The 22,218-nt window shown below is 43.5% G+C and overlaps 1 protein-coding gene across 16 annotated transcripts in view; it reads right to left on the bottom strand.

Moving 5' to 3' along the window:
* KCNMA1 (potassium calcium-activated channel subfamily M alpha 1) overlaps window positions 1-22,218 on the bottom strand; it is an 881,172-nt gene that overhangs the window by 243,977 nt on the left and 614,977 nt on the right. The gene's annotated exons all lie outside the window — the stretch shown is intronic.

Raw genomic sequence — 22,218 nt, 5'->3', positions numbered from 1 at the left:
ACAATTACAGTAAATGACTGAACTTTGGTTCTTAGAAAAATAACAATATTTATAAAGGGATAGCATTGAGTTGTTGAAATCAGGTTGCTTGGATAGCAATTCTCAGACAGCTGCAGGGCCAGACAGAGAGAGAGAGTGATAGAGCAAGAGAAAATACCATAAAAGATTAAGAGCTTAAATTGCTGAGAGACTCATGCTGGTACTAAACAATTTTGCTGCAGATCTTTCGCATATGAGTAAATGTACATTGTGTATTTTATATATACAGCTTATAAAGTTAAACGGAAAGCTTTTGAGGATTTATTTTTTTACTGCAAAGTAGGGCCAAGAGTTACATAAAAATTGCTTAATATGGTAGCTTGACCGCTAGGGTTGGGCCTAGGGCAACGTCAACTCATGCATCCTCCTTACTGACATTTTTAATTTAGTAACAACGAATAATCTCATTTAGCACATATACAGCACTTTCTATTTTCAAAGTGCTAACTAAGGATAAAATGCTACAAAAACTTAACCACATGCACAACTTGACTTATAGCAGTGGACTCCAGTGGGACTACTCACAAAAGTGAAATTATACATATACTCAAGTGTTTGCAGAGTTAATTTTACAATACGCCAGTGAGGTAGTTACATGTGATTATTATTCTTATTGTCATCATTATTTCCAAGTGATGCAAAGCAGTCTTAATGAGGTTGAGGATCTCTCACAGCACATGTGTAAAATGGGCATAATAATACTTCTCTGAGTCCTTTACAAGGGTATTGTGAGTATTAATCAAGATTTGTAGAGTCACCTGAGATCTAGATTAAAAAAAAAGATACAAAACTGCTCGATATTACTAAATTTTCCATATGATCCCAATTATCGAGTCAGTAGTTTAGGAACAGGTAACAAGAAAGCTAAGCTATATCATCCTGTTTCAAAAGAAAAGTCTGCTTCTTGAAGACAAAAATAACCAAAAGCTGCTAAGAAGGTTGGGAAAGGTTACAGTTAGCCCCAAAATCTCTATTTCCAACTCCTCATAGTGATTTCTACCTACTTTAAATGGTCAGACAAAGGAGGCATAACACACCAAGGAGCAAATGGTTACAGTAAATTGTTTGCTGCAGCTGGAAAATCATTAGCAGTTAGGTTCTACAATTGCTATAGCCTACATCATTTTTAAAATGTTCCTTCAGGGAATAATACTTGAAAAAGAAATTGAATGGGCTAGAGGCCAGCTTACTTAAAAACAGCGCTGCTGAGGGTGACAAACTCCACCAGAGAGGTCCTTTGGGGCCATCTGCCTGTCCCAAGTCAGGGTAAAGGAGGAGGGTTGGGCGTGGGGCTAGCAACTCCACCCTGTAAAAATCAGCTTGCTACAGAAACGCCAACAATAGAGTTAACAGAGACTTTTAGCCTGGAAAAAGAAGGGTCTTCAACTCGAAGATGCATGACGCTGGGTGGTGAAAGCCGCGAGGAAGCCACTAAGCCGATCACCCTTCTTGCAGCCAGGAGGATTACCATCGGCACATGGAACGTGAGGACCATGTACGAGTCAGGAAAGACGGCGCAGGTTGCAGCAGAGATGAGGAGCAACAACCTGACCCTACTAGGCATTAGCGAGACAAGATGGACGCAAGCTGGACAGAGACGACTGTTGACAGGAGAGCTGTTGCTGTATTCAGGACATGAAGAGAGCGACGCACACCACACACAGGGAGTAGGCTTCATGTTGTCCAAGCAGGCACAGAGAGCACTGATTGGTTGGGAGGCACATGGTCCCAGGATCATCACAGCATCCTTCAGAACTAAAATGAAGAGGATTAAGATGAATGTTGTTCAGTGCTACGCTCCAACCAATGACAGTGAAGAGGAGGACAAAGACTACTTTTACAACAGACTCCAGAAAATATTAGAGACTCTCCCAGACAAAGACATTACCATCCTTATGGGAGACTTTAATGCCAAAATTGGACCTGATAACACAGGATACGAACAAGTCATGGGGACCCATGCTCTGGGAGAGATGAGTGAGAATGGAGAGAGATTTGTGGATCTGTGTGCACTTAACAATCTGGTCATAGGAGGCAGCATCTTTCCTCAAGCGGATCCACAAGAGTACCTGGGTATCGCCAGCAGGCATGACAGAAAACCAGATCGACCATGTCTGCATTAGCAAGAAGTTCAGAAGATCCTTGCAGGACGTTAGAGTTAGAAGAGGAGCAGGCGTGGCGTCCGACCATCACTTAGTGGTGGCCAGATTGAAGCTGAAGCTGAAGAAGAACTGGATAGACGCGTCAGACAGAAGAGCGAAGTACAACGTCAACCTTCTGAAGGACCATAAGACCAAGGAAGATTTTGGATTGACGCTGAAGAATAAGTTTTCAGTACTACAGGATCGGTCTGAGGAAGAGGAAGACAGTGTACTCAACAGATGGCAGAAAGTGAGAGACACACTTAGGTCAGCATGCCAGGAAGTGCTTGGAATTAAGAAACACCAGCAGAACGAGTGGATCACAGCAGAGTCCTTGACAAAGATAGAAGACAGAAAGAAGAAGAAGGCAGCAGTCAACAACAGCAGGACTAGAGCAGCAAAGGCCAAAGCTCAAAAAGAGTATGCTGAAGCCCACAGAGCAGTGAAGAGGAATATTAGGAAGGACAAGAGAGATTATGTGGATGGACTGGCAGCAGAAGCAGAGCAGGCAGCATACAGCGGTAACATGAAACAGCTGTGCGATACTACCAGCGACTGTCTGGAAAGTTCAGCAAGCCAGAACGTCCGTTAAAGACAAGCAGGAAAGTCTATAACAGGAATAGAACTACAGATGAACAGATGGGCGGAGCACTTTGAGGAACTCCTGAACAGACCAGCACCACCAAATCCACCAGACATCGACCCAGCCAACGAGGACCTCCCAATCAATTGCGATAAACCAACCAGAGACGAGATCAGAAAAGCCATCACCATGATGAAGAACAGGAAGGCGGCTGGACCTGACGATATCCCAGCAGAGGCCCTGAAAGCAGACCTGGATGCCTCAGTGGAAATGCTGTACCCCTCTTTGAGAAAATATGGGAAGAAGAAGTGATTCCGGCTGACTGGAAAGAGGATATCTCATCAAAATCCCCAAGAAAGGAGACCTCAGCAACTGTGCCAACTATAGAGGAATCACACTCCTGTCAGTGCCAGGAAGGTCTTCAACCGAGTCCTCTTAGAGAGAATGAAGGATGCCGTCGATCCACAGCTACGAGATGAACAGGCAGGTTTTCGGCAGAACAGATCATGCACGGACCAGATAGCAACGCTCCGCATCATAGTCGAGCAGTCTATGGAGTGGAACTCCTCGTTGTACATCAACTTTGTTGACTATGAGAAAGCATTCGATAGCGTGGATCGAGAGACCCTCTGGAAGCTCCTTCGGCACTATGGCATCCCAGCAAAGGTGGTCAACCTGATCAAGAATTCATACGACGGCATACACTGTAGAGTGATCCATGGAGGGCAGCTCACAAACAGCTTCCAGGTGCGAACGAGTCAGACAAGGATGCTTGTTGTCACCACTTCTCTTTCTTCGTCATCGATTGGATTATGAAGACATCCACTTACAAGCGTAGGAATGGAATCCAATGGTCATTGTGGACCCAGCTTGATGACCTGGACTTTGCCGACGACCTTGCACTCCTTTCGCACAGTAAACAGCAGATGCAAGAGAAGACCAACGTAGTGGCAGCCACGTCATCACAGGTTGGCCTCAACATCCACAAGGACAAGACCAAGATCCTTAGGATCAATTCCATCAGCAACGACCCAGTCACACTGAATGGAAGCCCCCTGGAAGAAGTGCAGTCCTTCACCTACCTAGGTAGCATCATCGACCAGCAGGGTGGCACAGACGCAGACATCAAAGTAAGGATTGGTAAGGCAAGAGCAGCCTTCTTACAGCTCAAGAACATCTGGAGCTCCAGAGAGCTGTCTTTGGCAATAAAGATTCGACTGTTCAACTCCAACGTGAAATCAGTCTTACTGTATGGAGCTGAAACCTGGAGGACAACCAAAACAACCACCAGGAAGATCCAGACCTTCATTAATAGCTGCCTCAGAAGGATTCTCCAGATCCGCTGGCCAGACACCATCAGTAACATCCACCTCTTGGAGAGGACCCATCAACTCCCAGCAGAGGAAGAAATTAGAAGGAGAAGGTGGGGCTGGATAGGACATACACTACGCAAGCAGCCAACCAACATCACCAGACAGGCACTGCAGTGGAACCCCCAAGGCAAGCGGAAAAGAGGCCGCCCAAGAAATACCTGGCGACGCGACCTTCAGGTTGATAGCAAAAAAATGGGCTATACCTGGAACCAGCTAGAGCGAATGGCCCAGGATAGAAGACTATGGAGATCTGTTGTTGGCGGCCCATACCCCGGTTGGGGTGACGGGCATGAATGAATGAATGAATGAGGGTGACACAATCCTTGCATCTTTTTCATGAGACCATCTTTCTTGCATAGTTATCAGTTTATTGCCAAGGTGAGTCTTTTAAAATGAAGGTGAAGCATCAAACCCCAGAAACTATATAGCATGTGCCATGAATGACATCCAAAGATGGTGAATAGGGATGGGGTAAAAATAACACTATCATCATGGCATCTGATATTTCCTCATCTGTGGACCTGAACCTAAAACACTAAAACAAACTTTTCAGAAGGTTCTGAAATACCTATTTAGCTTCCTCAGCCAACGTTTATTTTTCATGCATCGCTGCACATCCAAACGGAAGCCAGGACAGGAAGTGCCATCATAATAAAAAGGCAGACTATCCTACATGTCTTACTACCCTGGTTGGAAGAACGGAGGGAATTTTACAGCAACCTGCTCTGACAACATTTCCAGCTAATGCTTTCTGGAATTAATAGGTACACATATTAAGGACAAGCATGGGAAAACTCAGTCTTTTCAGTGCCTTTCTGAATGGAACCCAAAGCTTTATACCTGTATTACTACTAGAGCTTCCAATTTATGCTGTTTATTTCTCTTGATGTTTACAAAAATTAATTGCTCATATTTGAGGAGAAAAAACACGTTATAAATATTCAAACATGTTTCTGAATTATATAAAAAACTGCCTTCCTCTGAAACTCTGCACATTTGGTGAAACTTTGGGACCAACCGTTCAAACTGAGTTGGGACATCATCATTTTCCTTGGATAAAATTCCCCTACATGAAGCACATTTAATCAGAACAATTTAGGGAGGCTAAATACATCCTCCAAAATGGAACCAGACCACGGGCCTATAGTGAAACACCCCTGTTGACCCTTGATGCCTGATACTGGAAGGTTTATGCTGATATTTAAACTAAAATTGATATGTTAGGAAAAGCTAATATGCTTAAAAATGCTAATATTAAAGCTCTAACACAAGAAGTGAAAAACAAAATGTAGAAATAGTGCAAATAGACTTTGCAATAAATTTGAAGCCTAATGGAGGCTTGCAGTTAGCACAAGGCCTAAAGTCTTCACATAAGTGCTTGACCTAGAATTATAAGATTTAACAATACGTATCTTGTGATAAACAAATAAACAGCAAAGGAACTGTTGACCTGTGACCCCTGACTTATCTTGGAAGGTTTATGCTTAAAATCAAACTATAATCTAAATATTAGGGAAAGTTAAAATGCTTAAAGATATTAATAAAAATAATTAAAGCTGTAATGCAAGTAAGGAAACAAATGTAAAATTACGGTTATAGGCTTTACAAAAGTATGAGACCTAGATACTGTAGTTGTTAGCCTACAGTGCTTGTCCTAAGGTTATAAGAGTTTGTGATTAACAAGAAAACCACAGAAGGGCATTTTACACTTGAAATAATGGATTTGGGGGGGATTTTTGGTAAATGTATGAATGAGTTGGAAATATTGGGAAATGTATGATGCAAGTACCTTATGCTAGCAAACAGAACTTTAATTATGGTTCCCTGGAATGAAAAACATGGGCAGAAGGCTGAGATCTAAATCAAATATGGTCGTGTGCGTGTGCGTGTGTGTGTGTCCCCGTCTGGGGAGGGGGGGGCGGGGGAGGGGTAAGGAAAAAGGATACAAAAATACAGCCAGACCAGCCTCTGGTTGGGACACTGGGATGACAGGATGGTGGAAACCTGGAACATCATTCCCACTTATTTTTCCTGATCTCTTTCCCTTTTCTGATGCTTCTGGGTGGTCTTCAGAAGGTTGTGAGTATGTATAATGGTGATTGTTTCCCTACACTTGCATGTATTTAAGTACTAAATAAAGTCCTCATGTCTGTGTGTGAGTTTCACCAAACTCATCTTCTATAATACATTTACATAGCCACCTGAGTAAACGAACCTGTTATTAGTGACTTGTACATCTTGCACTCTAAATTAATCAAAGGCTACAGAACAGACTAAGCTTAAAATGATAGAGTTTTATGGGCTTTTGGAATATATATCCATGGAACAAACCCACATTTACATGTCAAAACCATTGTGAAATGCATTGACATAAATTGGCCATACCAGCCGGAATCCCAACATTGGTCTCCCAGAATACCAAACATGGGAAGGGGACTGAGACTTAATCAAATATGGTCCCAGACATGTGTGGGTGTAAGGGAAAGGTGTATAGAAGAGTTCTATGTCCAGTCCTTAGTTGGGACATCACGATGACAGGACAGTGGAAACCTTATTGTCACTCCCATTTACAGCGCATCTCCAGTTACTATTATTTCCATCTTCATTCCAGATCTCCATAAGGTTGTGAGTATGCACAATGCAGGGCATTGTTTTGCTACACTTATCTTTATTTTTCTTTGCTTATGATTATACTTTCACCCTTGAATTTCAGTATTAAATAAAGTCTTCATGTCTCTACATACATAAAAACATAACCTACAAGAGAAGTTTGAAAATGGCCCTTGAGGAATTCCACCAGGATTTCAACAATTTCCACCCAGTGGTGAGCTGCAGCCGGTTCGCACCAGTTCACACGAACCAGTTGTTAAATTTAGAAACCCTTTTAGAACCGGTTGTAAAGGGCTTTTAAATTTAACACCAGCAGCTCCCTGCCCTGCCCTGCCCCCAGTCCCAGCTCACCTGGCTCCAGCTTTGTCTCCTCCTCTGAAGGCTCTCCCTCCAGGCTTCCCGCCAATCAGCTGTTAGCGCGGGAAGCCTGGGAGGGCTGAGAAGGAAGCAGCAGCAGCTTCCTGCAGGTAAGCTGGGTGGGGTGGGGGGGGGTGGGTGTGGGGGGAGGCGCCGCGCATCCCCGGCCAGGCGGCCCAGCTCCGGGCTGGCCCCCGGCTCTGACCCTGACCCCGACCCGGCCGACTCTGGCCGGGCGGGAAGCGCGGCTCCGGGCCAGCCTCCGGCCCTGACTCTGGGCGGCGTGGCTCCAGGCCGGCCCCTGGCTCTGACCTCGGCCGGGTGGGTGGCGTGGCTCTGGGCGGGCGGCTCCGGCCCGGGACCCCAACGCCGACCCGGGCCCCGACCCGGGCTGGCGGCGCGGCTCAGACCCCGGGCGGGCTGGCAGCGCAGCTCCGGGCGGCAGCCGAGGCTTGGTCCCCGGCCGGGAGGGAGGGCGGCACGGCACGGTCACCGGCCGGGCTGGCGGCGTGGCTCGGGCGGACCCTGGCCCCGACTCTGGCTGGGCGGGCGGCGCGGCTCCGGCCGGACGCTGACCCGGACCCTGGCCCCGACTCTGGCCGGGCGAGCGGCACGGCTCCGACCCCCGGCGGGTAGGCGGCGCGGCTCGGTCCCCGCCCGGGCGGGCGGGCGGCGCGGCTCGGACCCCGGCCGGCGTGGCTCCGGGACGGACCCCGACGCCGACTCAGACCTGACTCTGGCCGGGCGGGCGGCACGCCTCGGACCCGACTCTGGGCAGTGCGGCTCCGCGCCGGCCCCCGGCTCTGACTCTGGCTGGCGGGCGGCGCGTCTCTGCGCCGGACCCCGACTCCGGCTGGGCGGTGAGGCTCCGGGCTAGACCCAGACGCCAACCTGGACCCCGACTGCAGCCCGGCGCCTGTGGCTCCCAGCCCCGACTCTGGGTGGCACGGCTCCCATCTCCAAGCAGCAGGGTAAGGGGGACAGGGAGCAGGGAGAGGGTGTTGGATAGAGGGCGGGGGTGGATTAGGGTCGGGACTGGGGGTGGTCAGAGGGCAGGGAACAGGGGAATTGAATGGGGGCAAGGGTCCTAGGGGGGCAGTCAGGAAGGACCAGGGGTTGGATGGGGTGGTGGGAGGCAGTCAGGGGCAGGAGTTCCAGGGGCAGTCGGGAAAGAGAGAAGGGATGGTAGGATGGGGCGGGGGTCCCGGCGGGCTATCAGGAATAAGAGGAGGGGATGGAGGGGTGGTAGTGGGCAGTTAAGGGACAGGGAAGGGGTGGATAGGGCAGGGGTCCTGGGGGGTGGGGCAGGAGTCCCCGGGGGGGGTCACCCTCGTGGGGTGAGGAGGAGGGAACCGGTTGTTAATATTTTGGCAGCTCATCACTGTTTCCACCCCACCATCAACCTCAGCCTGAACCAGTCCACACAAGAGATACACTTCCTGGACACTATAGTGCAAATAAGTGATGGTCACATAAACACCATCCTGTATCGGAAACCTACTGCCCACTATACTTACCTACATGCCTCAAGCTTCTATCCAGACCACATCAGACGATCCATTGTCTACAGCTAAGCTCTAAGATACAACCGCATTTGCTACAATCCCTCAGACAGAAACAAACACCTACAGGATCTCTATCAAGTGTTCTTAAAACTATAGAACCCACCTGCTGAAGTGAAGAAACAGATTGACAGAGCCAAAAGGGTATACAGAAGTCACCTACTACAGGACAGGCCCAACAAAGAAAGTAACAGAACACCACTAGCTGTCACCTTCAGCCCCCAACTAAAACCTCTCCAGCGCATCATCAAGGATCTACAACCTATTCTGAAGGATGATCCCTCACTCTCACAGACCTTGGGAGACAGGCCAGTCCTCGCTTACAGATAGCCCCCCAACCTGAAGCAAATACTCACCAGCAACTACACACCACACAACAAAAACAGTAACCCGGGAACCTATCCCTGCAACAAACCCTGTTGCCAACTCTGTCCACATATCTATTCAGGGGACACCATCATAGGACCTAATCACATCAGCCACACCATCAGGGGCTCGTTCACCTGCACATCTACCAATGTGATATATGCCATCATGTGCCAGCAATGTCCCTCTGCCATGTATATTGGCCAAACTGGACAGTCTCTACGCAAAAGAATAAACAGAAACAAATCCAATGTCAAGAATTATAACATTCAAAAACCAGTCAGAGAACACTTCAATCTCCCTGGTCACTCAATAACAGACTTAAAAGTGGCAATTCTTCAACAAAAAAAACTTCAAAAACCGACTCCAAGGAGAAACTGCAGAACTGGAATTAATTTGCAAACTGGACACCACAAATTAGGCCTGAATGAAGACTGGGAGTGGATGGGTCATTACAAAAACTAATTCCCCCATGCTAATTTCCCCCTATTGTTACTCACACCTTCTTGTCAACTTTTGTAGTAGTAATCAGGGTGGCCCATTTCAAAAGTGATTTTTCCTCCTGTTGATAATAGTCCACTTCCACTTTAATTGAATTGTCTCATTAGAACTGACACCCTACTTGGTAAAGCAACTCCCATCTTTTCATGTAGTGTGTGTGTGTGTGTGTGTGCATGCGTGCGCGCGCGCCTACTGTATTTTCCATTCCATGCATCTGATGAAGTGGGTTTTGGCCCATGAAAGCTTATGCTCAAATAAATTTAAGATGCCACAAGTACTCCTCACTCTTTTTGAAAAAAATGGGTTTGTTTAGTCTGAAGAAGAGTGAGAGGGGACACATGGTGAGAGTTTTCAAGTACATAAAAGGTTGTTACAAGGAGGAGGGAGAAAAATTATTCTCTTAAACTCTGAAAATGGGACAAGAAGCAATGGGCTGAAATTGCAGCAAGGACAGTTTAGGATGGACATTAGGAAAAACTCCCTAACTGTTAAAGTGGTTAAACACAGGAATAAATTGCTCAGGGAAGTCGTGGAATCTCTGTCATTGGAGATTTTTAAGAGCAGGTTAGACAAACACCTGTCATGGATGGTCTAAATAATACTTAGTCCTGCCGTGAGTACAAAGGACTGGAGTAGATAACTTCTCCAGGTCCCTTCCAATTCTAGGATTTTATGATTCACCAATCTTATATCCTGCACCAAACATTAAAGTAGACACCTGAGTAAAAGAACCTCTTATTAGTGACTTTTGGCTTTTGACCCCAAATGTATCACAGCCCCCACACCAATGGTCACAACTATAGCCTATGTGCTAGAAGGGTGACTGAAATCTGCTTCATTTGCTGTGTTCATCTGCTTCACTTGCATTGAGCGTTAGGGCTGCTGGATTCATGGAATCATTTCTAATGAATCTGCTGGATCACTTCTGGGCACTTTGTTAATTCTTCAGTGAACATCCAACCAGTTGAATGCTCTATAATTCTTCCAGAATAGGAAAAGGAAATAGTGCCAGAGTCAGAGGGCCCTGGCTCAGGAGGGAGCAGGAGCAGAAGGCTGTAGGCAGCATCCTGGGAGCTGACTATGGTGAGAAGACTGGACAGTTTGAGAGCTGGGACTGAAGGGCTGACAGCTGGGCTGGGAAGCAGCCTTTTGCTGGTAAATGGGCCAGCGGCAGTCACAACAGATGGGTACTCAGGAATGGCCTGTAAACAAGAGGGGCTGTGCAGATCAGTTTGAACAAGGTCGACAAAAGTACTGAACTCTGGCAGGGACATCTGCAGGCCCATGAATGATTGCCTCTGGGAGAGGGGTGGCCTGGAGTCAGCAATCCTGCAGTAGGCTGGGGGAGCCCCACCTGCCCATTCCCATGAGAGGCTGAGTTAGGAACTGTTGGTGCATCTTGTGTTTGTACCTTAAAGTCTACAATAACAGCAACACTTATTTCTGGTAGCTTTTAATGAAACAACTGTTTGTCATTCATCAGACTCTGAGTGTTTATGGGGATGTACCAAGGCCTACAGCCTGAAGGACCTTGTGCTGGAAACACCTAGAGGACTTACCTCAGAGGAGGACCAAACATAGACAGGACTTGCATACCCCAGCACTCAAAATGACTCCCTGCAGTGGGGATGGTTACACTGGATCCCAGTGCCCAATGCCAACATGCAGAGGGTGTGCAAATAACTCATCATGGGGCTGAAATGGACTGGAGAACCATCCTTGGCTGCTCTGCATTAGAGTGAATTTCACCCCTTGATAGCAGAATTAACTAGTTGAACTGAGACCAAAGAAAAAGGGGAAATCCCATTCTTGAATGACTACTGTTGAAAGGGGTGTATGTGTGTAAATGTGTTTTGGGATGTAAAGCATTTGAGCATTAACTGCTCTATCCTGTGCAGTAAACAACATGCATTTGGAAAGACTGAAGTAATTCAGAGGTTTCAATCCTTTCTTCAAATAGACTTCAAAGAGCAGCTGCTGGAAATGAACTTTAAGAGCAGGACTCAGATTAAATGAGTTTGCCATGAGTAGATGATTGTCAGTATGATCTTGTGCTTAGCAAGGAGATGATGAATGGACTGAGTATGCCCTCAAGGGAGAGCCCATAGACCACTTCATTCTGGTGCTGTATTAATGACACGCCAAAAGCGTGCTCACAAACAAAGATGCTTCCTTGAGAGAGGACACGGTAATCCTTTACTCACACCGATCAATCTGCTATAGTACCGAGACTGTTGTCAGAAACAAAATAGACTGAATTATTCAATGGCTTAATAAAAAAAAAATCAGCTAACTATCAGTCCAGGCCCAGCAAAACCTGTTCTGCTTACATTTGGTTTAATCTGCTGATAAGTCTAATTTAAGTCACAGCAATAGGTGCATACAAAAACTCCATGAAGTGCCACTCAGCTCTGAAAAATAACTGCATAAAACTAGTAACATGATGCTTCCTATTTATTGTCTCTTGCTGATCCCATGTCAAATTCTCTCAGTTGATAGTTAAAAAGATGATTTCTCTGTTAGCCCTACAAATGCACTAGGGATCTGAAATTCAAGCCAGGTTCTTTATGACTTATACATCAACAGTAATAAAGATTCTGTAAAAGGGACTTATTGTTAACAATACTTCTGAAGGTGTAACAAACAGAAAGGAAGCTATCTTGCTCTCCCACAGCCATATCAGCTCTGCATATAACAGGAATTTTTGTAGCTCTACCTAGCGAAAACTATATGGGAAATTATTTTGTCTGTGTAGTGATGCATTATCTTATTACTTCATAATATGGAATAACTGCTAAATTGTCTTGTTTGTATGATGAATAATCGCTATATATTCTGTTTAGGTCAAATCACTATTTATTTCAGTAAACTCCATTCTGATTTCAGATTGATTCTGTGCATCAAATATTTAATTTGGATCCTGTTCCTGCCTGGTTAAGTTAATGACTCAAATCATCCAGAAGAGCACTCCAAATGCTATCCTTTGAATTCATTCTCCTTTATTCAAGTGATGAATTTTATGTTGGAGTCTTCTACATGTGAGCTGACTTGAGCAGAAACACAGGGTACCTACTGCAATATAATTTGTGATTAATCTTCCCTACCTTTAAAAACAAACAAACAAACAAAAAAAACCGCCCCCCCCCCCCCCGCCTCTCTTATCTAGAGGACCAAATGCATAAAGCCTATAGTCTGATAGTATAGATCTACTCCAGAAAGTGACTCTGTTTAACTGGCATTTTCTTACTCAACACATCTGTTCTCTATGTGTAATCATAGTGATCTCTGCTTCCTTTAGTGACTAAACTAAACAACTCCCAACCCTGCAGATCCAACACAAAAGAGAGAATGAACTGGATTCTGTTCCTTCTTGTGCACCATTAAGAGGATTCTTTACATTAGAAAAGTTGCACTGGTTAACTAAACTGAATTTAAATCCATCTAGTTAAAACTGTGAAAACTCCTAATATTGACCCATTTAAACTGGTGTAATCCTCACTTCAACTACTTTGTTTAAATTGATAATTTACTGACACAAGCTAACTTGATTTAAACAAGGGTTAAACCAGTTTAAGTATGTTTACATTTGCACAGGTTTAACTAGATCAATGGATAATGATCAATCAGTGCAATTTCTAATACAGACAAGCCCTATACTCCAAGCAATTCCACGTGTGCCAAATTATTGACCACAAGGGGGTTGTGCATGTATCATTCTGGGCATATTTTGGCCTTCAGAACTTTTACAATAGAATGACGGTGATGATGTGAAGATGGAAAGAACCCAGCTTGACCTGCAGATCCCAGGATGAATGTGCAGGGCTGATAGCCAGAAATAAACATCATTTGAATTGTAAACTGAGCATAGAAATCACTGAGCTGCAATAAACATGGAACTCCACAATGCCTCTTTACAAAGAGAACCACACTTCAAGACACAAAACATATACAATAATAAAAACCCTCCTCTTGGATGAGGAATTTGTACCCCCTGGGTAGGATTTTACCCAAGAGCCTTTCAGTCCTGCAGCTACTGTATACCTCATTGGAAGTTCTAAAACAGGTGATAGCTGCAGGATTAGGCTACCAGGGGACACCAACTGCAAAGTGGACTACTGAGGGTTTTGCAGGCTCTTCCCAGTTGGAAGTATGACCAGGGCAGAGTTAATAGATTCATACATTTTTAAGGAAGAAGGGATCATTGTGATAATTAAGCCAGACTTTCAGTAGTTCCTGCATCAAGTCCAATAACATCTGGATTCAGTTCTACCTAATTCCTCACTTGGGCACCTAGTATATCACATGAATACTTTCTTAATGTAGACTGAAGTGATACTTGCATAGTAAACCGGGTGGTTGTGAGGATTAACCAGTTGTTTGCAGAGAGCTTTGAAGGTATAAAGCACTATGTGAGTGGTACAGTCTATTATTTTTATTGGATGGGTATGTATTTATACACAATGTGTGGTGGGTTCATGGGGTTGAGGGAAGGACTATATTTTAGTTTAGAAAAATTAGGTATTTGCATTTTACATGTTTTTTAAAAAGTTGTTCAGGAGTTAGACTGGTGCTTTTAACATAATGAAGTGAATAAAAACCAATTATGAATTAAATATTCTAAGTAATAAGAAATGCAGCTATCCTGGCCTACATTTTCAAAAGTGTCCAATGATTTTGATTGCCCAGTTCAGGACACCTTAAAGGAGCCTGATTTTCAGAGGGCAGGTGCTTATTTTTTTTTTATTCCCACCCCTCCTTCCCTGAAAATCAGGGCCCTTCAAATTATCTGAAGTTGGGAACCCAAAAACAGAGGCAACAAAATCACTAGGCACCTTAAAATTCAGGCCACTAAGCTCTCAAACTGATTACTAAAATACACATTTAGAAAGTAGACAATGGAGGCCAAATTTCCAAAGGAACCTGAAACAGTCTCTAACGGTACACCAGCCATCAATGGCAGGTGTAAGGGATGGAAGGCAGACATCCAATTTTTAGATTTGCACAAAATTACAGGCCTTAAAAAAAATGGTCATAAGTAAAGTTTTCAATCTCCAGAACTGACATGGGAGAATTTTCTTTTTTTCTGATAGGAGATACACACTTCACTTATTTGCTTAGAGGTTGAGCTCCGGTCCCACTAACCCATTCATTTCAGTGAAGTCCCAGGCACTCAAGTTTTCGTCAGTGATATGTCCAGTGTGCTTGGAAACTGAATTGCTGCATCACAAACGGACTGCTTTAAAGTCCACTGAAGCCAATGGGAGTCTGTCAATTGATTTCAGTGGATGCTAGCTCAGACCTCATAAAGGCCCCTTCCTGTGAGAGGTGAATACTTAACACCCCATTGATTTCTGCATCTACGCTTGAGAGCTGGAAGACAGTTACATTAAAATAGAAAATGCATGGCTGATGTGCAAAGTGGTTTCAGTAGCAAAGAAAAAGACATTTGCCCCAGAAAGTTTACTTGCAAAACAAACAGCATAAATTTAAGTCTTAGTCTCCATTAAATTTCTAAAAGATGCAGTGACTACATTCTCCACATGTCATTCAAGCACTGATGCAATCTGCTCTACAAAATTAAGGATTTCAAGCGGATTAGTAAACAGCATCAATCAGGATTACTCAAAGGTTACAAATCCCAACAAAAGGAACTCCTCTTCAGCATCAATGTAATTTGCAAGGGAGAACACAGGGAAATCCCCACAGATAAACTATTCATTGGCATAAAAAACTAGTCAGGGGATTTTAAAAAGCCACAATTGGGAGTGGGGTGCCTAACTCCCCGACTTTCCCATGTTCTGCAGGTAAAATACAGACAAAATCCCACTGAAATAAATGGGTATGTAGATTGCAGGCTCAGTCATGAAATAGTTTTTCATCACGGAACTGCATTTTCCCTTTTTCATGCATATATTTTTTTTTGGTAGTTTGCATTATCGTTTTCCAAATATATTGGGACACACTATTTACTTCTGTCCACAGCATCAAGGCCCTGGCATAACACTTCCATTTCCTGCTTCCCACACTTTGAGGAGTTTCACAACTGAGTTGTTCCTTCAGTATAATCTAAGCTTCCTCCAGAAGTTTGTATGTTTGTGATTTTTTAACTATATAGTTATTAGTGTTCTCACAAGGTTTGCCATTTTATTTCTGACACTGGTCAAATACTAAAAATCCAGTTATGCTCTTATTCATCAAAAGAATTACATATTTTTTCCAATATTCGACCAGCTCTAGAATAAGCCGAATAAGATCTTCAGTTAAATTAATTAATCATCAAATATATTAACAAATGACTAATTCTATCCTTTCTGGGAAACCAGATATGATCTGGTCTGATAATTATATAACACAATGACCACGAACCTCAGAGACTGGCCTCCCTCTGGGTAATGAGCTTTTCCAGGATGCAAAGCTTCTAGATAGGTTCCCCAAATCCTGAATCTCCCACTTTGCTCGGTAGAATCATATAGGATCCTCTTTGGAGGATCCAGGTCAAAAAGAGAACAGAGAACTGTGATATGGAGAAAAAGGCGCAATAAAGTGAGGGTTTGTATGCCCAGGGTCTGCTCTTGCATGGGAGCAAAGATAGAACTAACTAACTAACAAAAGCAATAAGAAGATAGACCCAGAATATTTTGCTTATATTTCTCTGCTTGGCAGTGTTGTATAAGCGTATAACAGTCCAGAGTTTACAGAGCATGGAAAAATTGGATCAAGGGCATTAGATAGTTCTAAATCTGCAAAGGTTGGACATCAGTGTTTTTCAGGTGGTGCGACACAACATTTTTCTTTACTAAAGCTCTCTGCGGCACACATCTGAAGTCTTCTTTCCCCACACGCACCCATTAAAATAATAAGGGAAATTTTAATAACCAGAATAATTGCCAAATAACTCTCTTATTGTAGAATATTATATCCTGTCTCTAAACAGTTTTGGAGTGCATTAAAAATCATTTTCAGATGAACCCTTAACCCCTTTACAGGCAGCATTTTACATCTCATGCGGAAATGAATATTGCATAATGGGCCTTTAAGAAGGGTATTTCTGCTGGAAGCCAACTAAAATCTGTAGCCTTGCAAATGCACTACTTGAAGTTGAAAAATTTACTATAAAAAGCTTCTCCTTAGGGAAGGGTTATATTAGCACCATGAGCAGGATCACAGAAAAATCATCCAAACTAGAGTTTTCAAGCAGAAAGTTTAAGGTTAGAGCTGGACCTTACCCCAGTAGGAGCCGACCCTATAACAAGACACCAAGGAGTGTCGAAAAGTGTGTTGTTCCTCCTTTTCAGGGACACTATGCCCAGCTTTGACCCGGTATCCATTTTGGAACAGTTCTCCTAGAGACTTTTTACGCCGCCTGGTTGTTCTGTAAGTCTCAGTCCGAGTGCCCCCAGTGGGGTTGTGGTAGACTAATATCTTGCTGGGTATCATGACTACGAAGCTTCAAGATCAGTAAAGGCTGAGTGTAGACAAAACTGTATTCCACTCTCCATTCACAGCATGCCCTGATAGCAAAGATAAGTATTTCTTTACCCCTCCTTTTTCTGATTCAGTACCAAATGGGAGACTGATGAGAAAAGTTCTTTCTTTAATACCACTTCTCTCTGGAAGCAGATCAGTTTTGTTAGTCAGAAGATAAAGCAAGATTCTCCGTTTCAAGTTGTCACCAAAAAGCAACTCAACATGTCACTGCCATCATTGCTTGCATGAAACAAACAAAATGAATCCCTACCTCACCCAAATTCACCCCTCTAAAAATACACAGGAAACATCACCAAGTGCAAAGCCAAATCACAGGGGCAGGAAGGCAGGCAGGCAGGCAGTGCAGAGATGCTCATCCGATCTGTGATGTACCAGAGCTTAAAAGCCATCTTCTATCTGGATATTACCACATAAGCTTCTTTCAGACACACCAAGGAAGAATAAATGGAGAAATCCACAAGGCTGCTGCTTCCCAGATGGAAAGAACAGTTTGCCCTGGTAGAAGAAGAGAGATATTTGGACCACATGCCTGAGAGGCACAGATTGTTATTCCAATTGTTCCTTTGACTGCATTACATGTCTCGTCTTCTGGTTAAAGCTTGTATACTGAAGGCAAGGGTCACATAATCAGCCAACTCTTACAGGATTTTGCTCCAATGAAATAAAAAAAACCAGACAAACCTGACCTTCAACTAATCCTGAGTTAATGACAACTATAGTACTGGGTAAAAAATTGTCTTTAGCTGTAAAGCAAGAGTACTGGAAACAGGCAGCATTAGCTCTCACAGGCAGACTTGTTGTTGTGGATCGTCACAAAAAGGGATTTTTGTTCAACTTGGCTCCCACCTACTGTGCTTAGCTTAAAAAATGCCTCTTTAAAATATTACTAACTTGTGATCTTACTTCCTTACCATTTTCCAGAAATTCCTTCAAGCTGCTGTGACTTTCACAAACCACTGATATCATAAAGTGTGCTTTCTTAAACTATCTTTTCATTGTGAATACGACATACGGAAACACTTGGTCTTTGTCCAGAAGAATCTGTACACATGGTATTTCAAATTCTTTGCATGGAAAAGATGCCATAAATACCTATGTGCCATAAAGAACTATATGCTTGTATGCCATAAGGACTGATGTATGCATAATACCCAACACTACGCATTTACAATGCAGTATATAGCATTTCCAATCTGAAGATCTCAAAGCACATCAGAACCATGTTCGTACAGAACCATTGTCCCAATTTTATAAACAGGGAAAACGGACCACAGAGATATTAAGAGACCTGCACAAGGTTACACAATGAGCCAGTGGGAAAACCAATAGTTCTGACTCCCAGATGTTCTACACAATGCTACTATACATGGCTAAGTCATGTTCCCACTGGAGACAATGGCAAAGCTCCACTGACACTAATGGGAACAGACCTGGGCCCTTTAAATATATTCATATATGTGGGCAATTGGAACAATCCCATTCAGAACTGGAAGGATTTTACAAAAGGCAATCTTTAACAGTGTTACTGATCGCACCTAGCATAAGTCAAACTGCAAGAACTTTATCCTATTTACAGTATGTATTTTGTTTTCTGTTTGTATTTCAATCAGCTTGGGGAACAAAATTACTCTGTTATGAAACTTAAACCTATTATTATTGGACTTTATATTACGTTTAGATCATAACATTTTGGAAGTAGAGCCCATGTGTCTTCTGAGCCATATTAAGCTCTGAGCACAGTCTGTACTTAAGTAATAGAAACAAACAAGTCTCTTATTTAAATTACAGAATCTACGGTTTGGCCCTTCATAATTTGACAGTGTCCCTTTAATTTCCTCAGCTTTATAGTACAAGCTGGAGGGACTGATTATACTCAGATCTGTACTGATCTCTCTCTCTCTCCCCCTCCTTCTCTCCCGCCCCATAGTCTGCTAAATCTTACTTGTAGAGCAAAAGCTGAAAACATGAATTAAGTGATGAAAATAATCCAAAAAAAAAAAAAAAAAAAAAAGCTTGCTCCACATGTTAAAATCATGAATTTGAACTGCGTGTTGGCAGGATGATGACATATGGTGTTGGATTCCAACATTCAGTACCAGTCGAATGTATCAGGGGAAGTTATTTGTAATACTCAGTCTCTTTGCGATGGAGTCCCTATTTTCCATAGGGATAGTTAGTAATGCTTTGCTTTTCAGTCTTATGTAAGGCAGTTATTGTTTAGCGTGAAGGTAGAAAATTGCTTTCACTGCCTTCAAAGACTCTTCCAAATACTGGGCATTGAAGCAGGTATCTCCAAGGATACACTGAACAACTCATTTTAAACTGCTTTAGTTAAAGCAATACTAAAAGTGCGTTGAGGAACAATACTGTTTACCTCACAGGATGATCATCTATTTGAAACCAGTGAAGTAAATGAGGATTGGCTTAAGAAGGTGTAAGGAAACAAATCTTATAACTTCCCTTTGGGGTCAGCAATTTAAAAGCATTGTGTGTATGCTGAGGATTCAGCAGAGGACCTGTTCCTTCTGATTCAGCAGTGGGCCAATCCCACAACATGATGTTAGAGGTTACTGGGAAGAACAATACCTTAGCACTGAATTGACTGTCTGCATGAATTTTGCCAATGCAGAGAGGTAGGCTGGTCTAGGAGACTGCACAATAGGCTCAGAGTCAAGAGGTTCCTGAATTCCAATCTCTGCTCTTAAACTGACTTGCTGTGTGATCATGAGCAAATCACTTAGGTCTTGTCTTCACAAAAGAATGTTACAGTGTTAGACCAAGGACAAGATGTGTTCAGCATCCTGTCAGATAGTCATAGTGAACCTGAACCCTAGCACGGTTTAATCACGAGTAGCTGACACATCATTGAACATTGACTTGTCCTTCTTTACAGTGACCTATTACAGTTCTATTGTGAGACAGTTCTGAAGTAAAGACAGGACCATACTCTCTCTCTCTGTGTTTTTCCATCTGTAAGATGGAGATAATACGTATTTCTCTACGTGACAGCTTTGTCATGAGGATTATTTAATGTTTGTACAATAACTTTGAAGATGTAAAGTACCATCTAAGTGCTAAATACTGTTACAAATTCTTTCCTCCATACCTGTAAGTTAAAACATGATCATACAATTTTTTCTTAGTGTCTCAACCCTATACATAGTTATGGCTCTGTATGGGCAATTGTCGGTCCACGGCCATCTTGTTCTGCTAAAAGGACAAGGCAGCCTCCATCTTGGACCAGGTTCTTGTTGCATAGGAAAGGGGCAGAGACCTAATCCTGCCCAGCAACACTAAAGTGCTGTGTGTACTTTCCTGCTTTTTTTTCTGTTGGGCCGTCTAAAGGTCAGGCTAGTGCAGTGTGCAAAGACCTGATTCTGCCCAGCAACTCCGTAGTATGCATTTCCCCGCTCTTTTTGGGCCCGGTCGTCTGGAGGTCAGGCTAGTTCTGCCCAGCAACTCCAGAGTACTGTATACAGAGACCTAATTCTGCCCAGATACCTCAGTGTGCTGTGTGCAAATCCTGCCAGCGTGGGGGGCAACAGCTCGAAGCCTGGAGGGAGGGGGAACCAGGGACCAATCAGATGTTGACACGAGTGAGTGAGACCCTTTCTATAAAACTAGGTTTCCCCCCAAAATCTGTGTGGAGTGTCCGCGTGTCAGCTGAAGGGCCTGATCAACCTTTTGGCCAGGGTCTCCTCCCGGTATAGCTAGCTCGTGTCGTGTCGTTTTGGATTCGTTATCACTTTGGATTTATAGTTTTGGATCTATTTCCAACAGCTCGTCATGCTTCTGGGGTCTGCTCTGCTGGTCAGCTGCGCCTGGAGTGCGGTATTTGCTTTCTAATTTCAGTTTGCTTACCTAGCTTCCCCTCTTTTTCCCCCTCCCTAACTCAGTACCAAGTGTGTATACAGTATATGAGAGTTGAATTATTGAGCTCATAATTGCACTGTTGTCTAGTTTGTCTAGTTGTCTAGTCTAGTTGTCTAGTTTGTATAGTTGTTCTGGTTTTAGTAGATGGTTAACTATAGACTGTTATAAGTTGTGTGAGTTACTGCTCTGTCTTTGTCTGGAGTGCTTGGTGCTAGGTGCTGTCTCCACCTGAGGATTAGCTGACCAAGGGGTTTCTGTCCCCGCGGTCTGTGTGAGTGAAACCTGCACAATCGCAGCCGCACCACACTCTGGGTAAATCCCTTAGTGTGAAAGCAAGGGCGGTTGAGGCAGTGGCCTGTGGGTCTCTTTTCTGTGTTGCACTGGGCACCGCTCTGACGAAGCCGATTTCCTCCTTGTGTAATTGGTGTGTCTGCCTACTCAGTGTGAAGCAGTGAGCAGTATAGATTTGTATTGTTAATGATTTTTGGGTGTGTTTGTATTGTTTAATAACATCCCAGCTAAAAATTGCCTCTCTCCCTTGGCCCAAGTTGTAACTTTCCCCCAAATAAACACAGCCACTTGGCTTTGCACCTTATTCTGGTCCTGCCTGATTTTCCTCTCCCAATATAAAGCTGATCGAACTGCAATCTATTTTGGACACTTAGCACTACAAAGATATTTATAAAATATCCTCCAGGCAGAGAAAAAGCGTAAATGTGAAAGTCTCACTAATCATGCCAAATCTTCCTAAATCCTACAGACTACCACTATGCTGAAACATGAAAGATATCGGAGAAAAATTTATTTCAAAATATAAAAACAAAATAACTTTCAAACAAAGCAGCAATGAAACAACACATGGCAACACCCAGCACTATATATGGTAAATCAAATTATTAGCTTTTTCTCAGTACATTCTACACTGTATACATCAGGGGTAGGCATCCTATGGCATGCGTGCCGAAGGTGGCATGGGAGCTGATTTTCAGTGGCACTCTCACTGCTTGGGTCCTGGCCACCGGTCGGGGGGGGGGGGGGCTCTGCATTTTAATTTAATTTTAAATGAAGCTTCTTAAAGATTTTAAAAACCTTATTTACTTTACATACAACAATAGTTTAGTTATATATTATAGACTTATAGAAAGAGACCTTCTAAAATGTTAAAATGTATGACTGGCACATGGAACCTTAAATTAGAGTGAATAAATGAAGACTCGGCACACCACTTCTGAAAGGTTGCCAACCCCTGGTATACAGTCTTGAAAAGCCTTACAGTATATTATCTCACTGGAGGAAGGTAGGTAACACTTAAACAATAATCCTTG

This window comes from Mauremys reevesii, linkage group 7, assembly GCF_016161935.1.
Source record: "Mauremys reevesii isolate NIE-2019 linkage group 7, ASM1616193v1, whole genome shotgun sequence".
Taxonomy (NCBI): Eukaryota; Metazoa; Chordata; order Testudines; family Geoemydidae; genus Mauremys; species Mauremys reevesii.
Note: the sequence above shows the minus strand (reverse complement) of the source record. Positions and strands in the feature narration are given on the sequence as shown.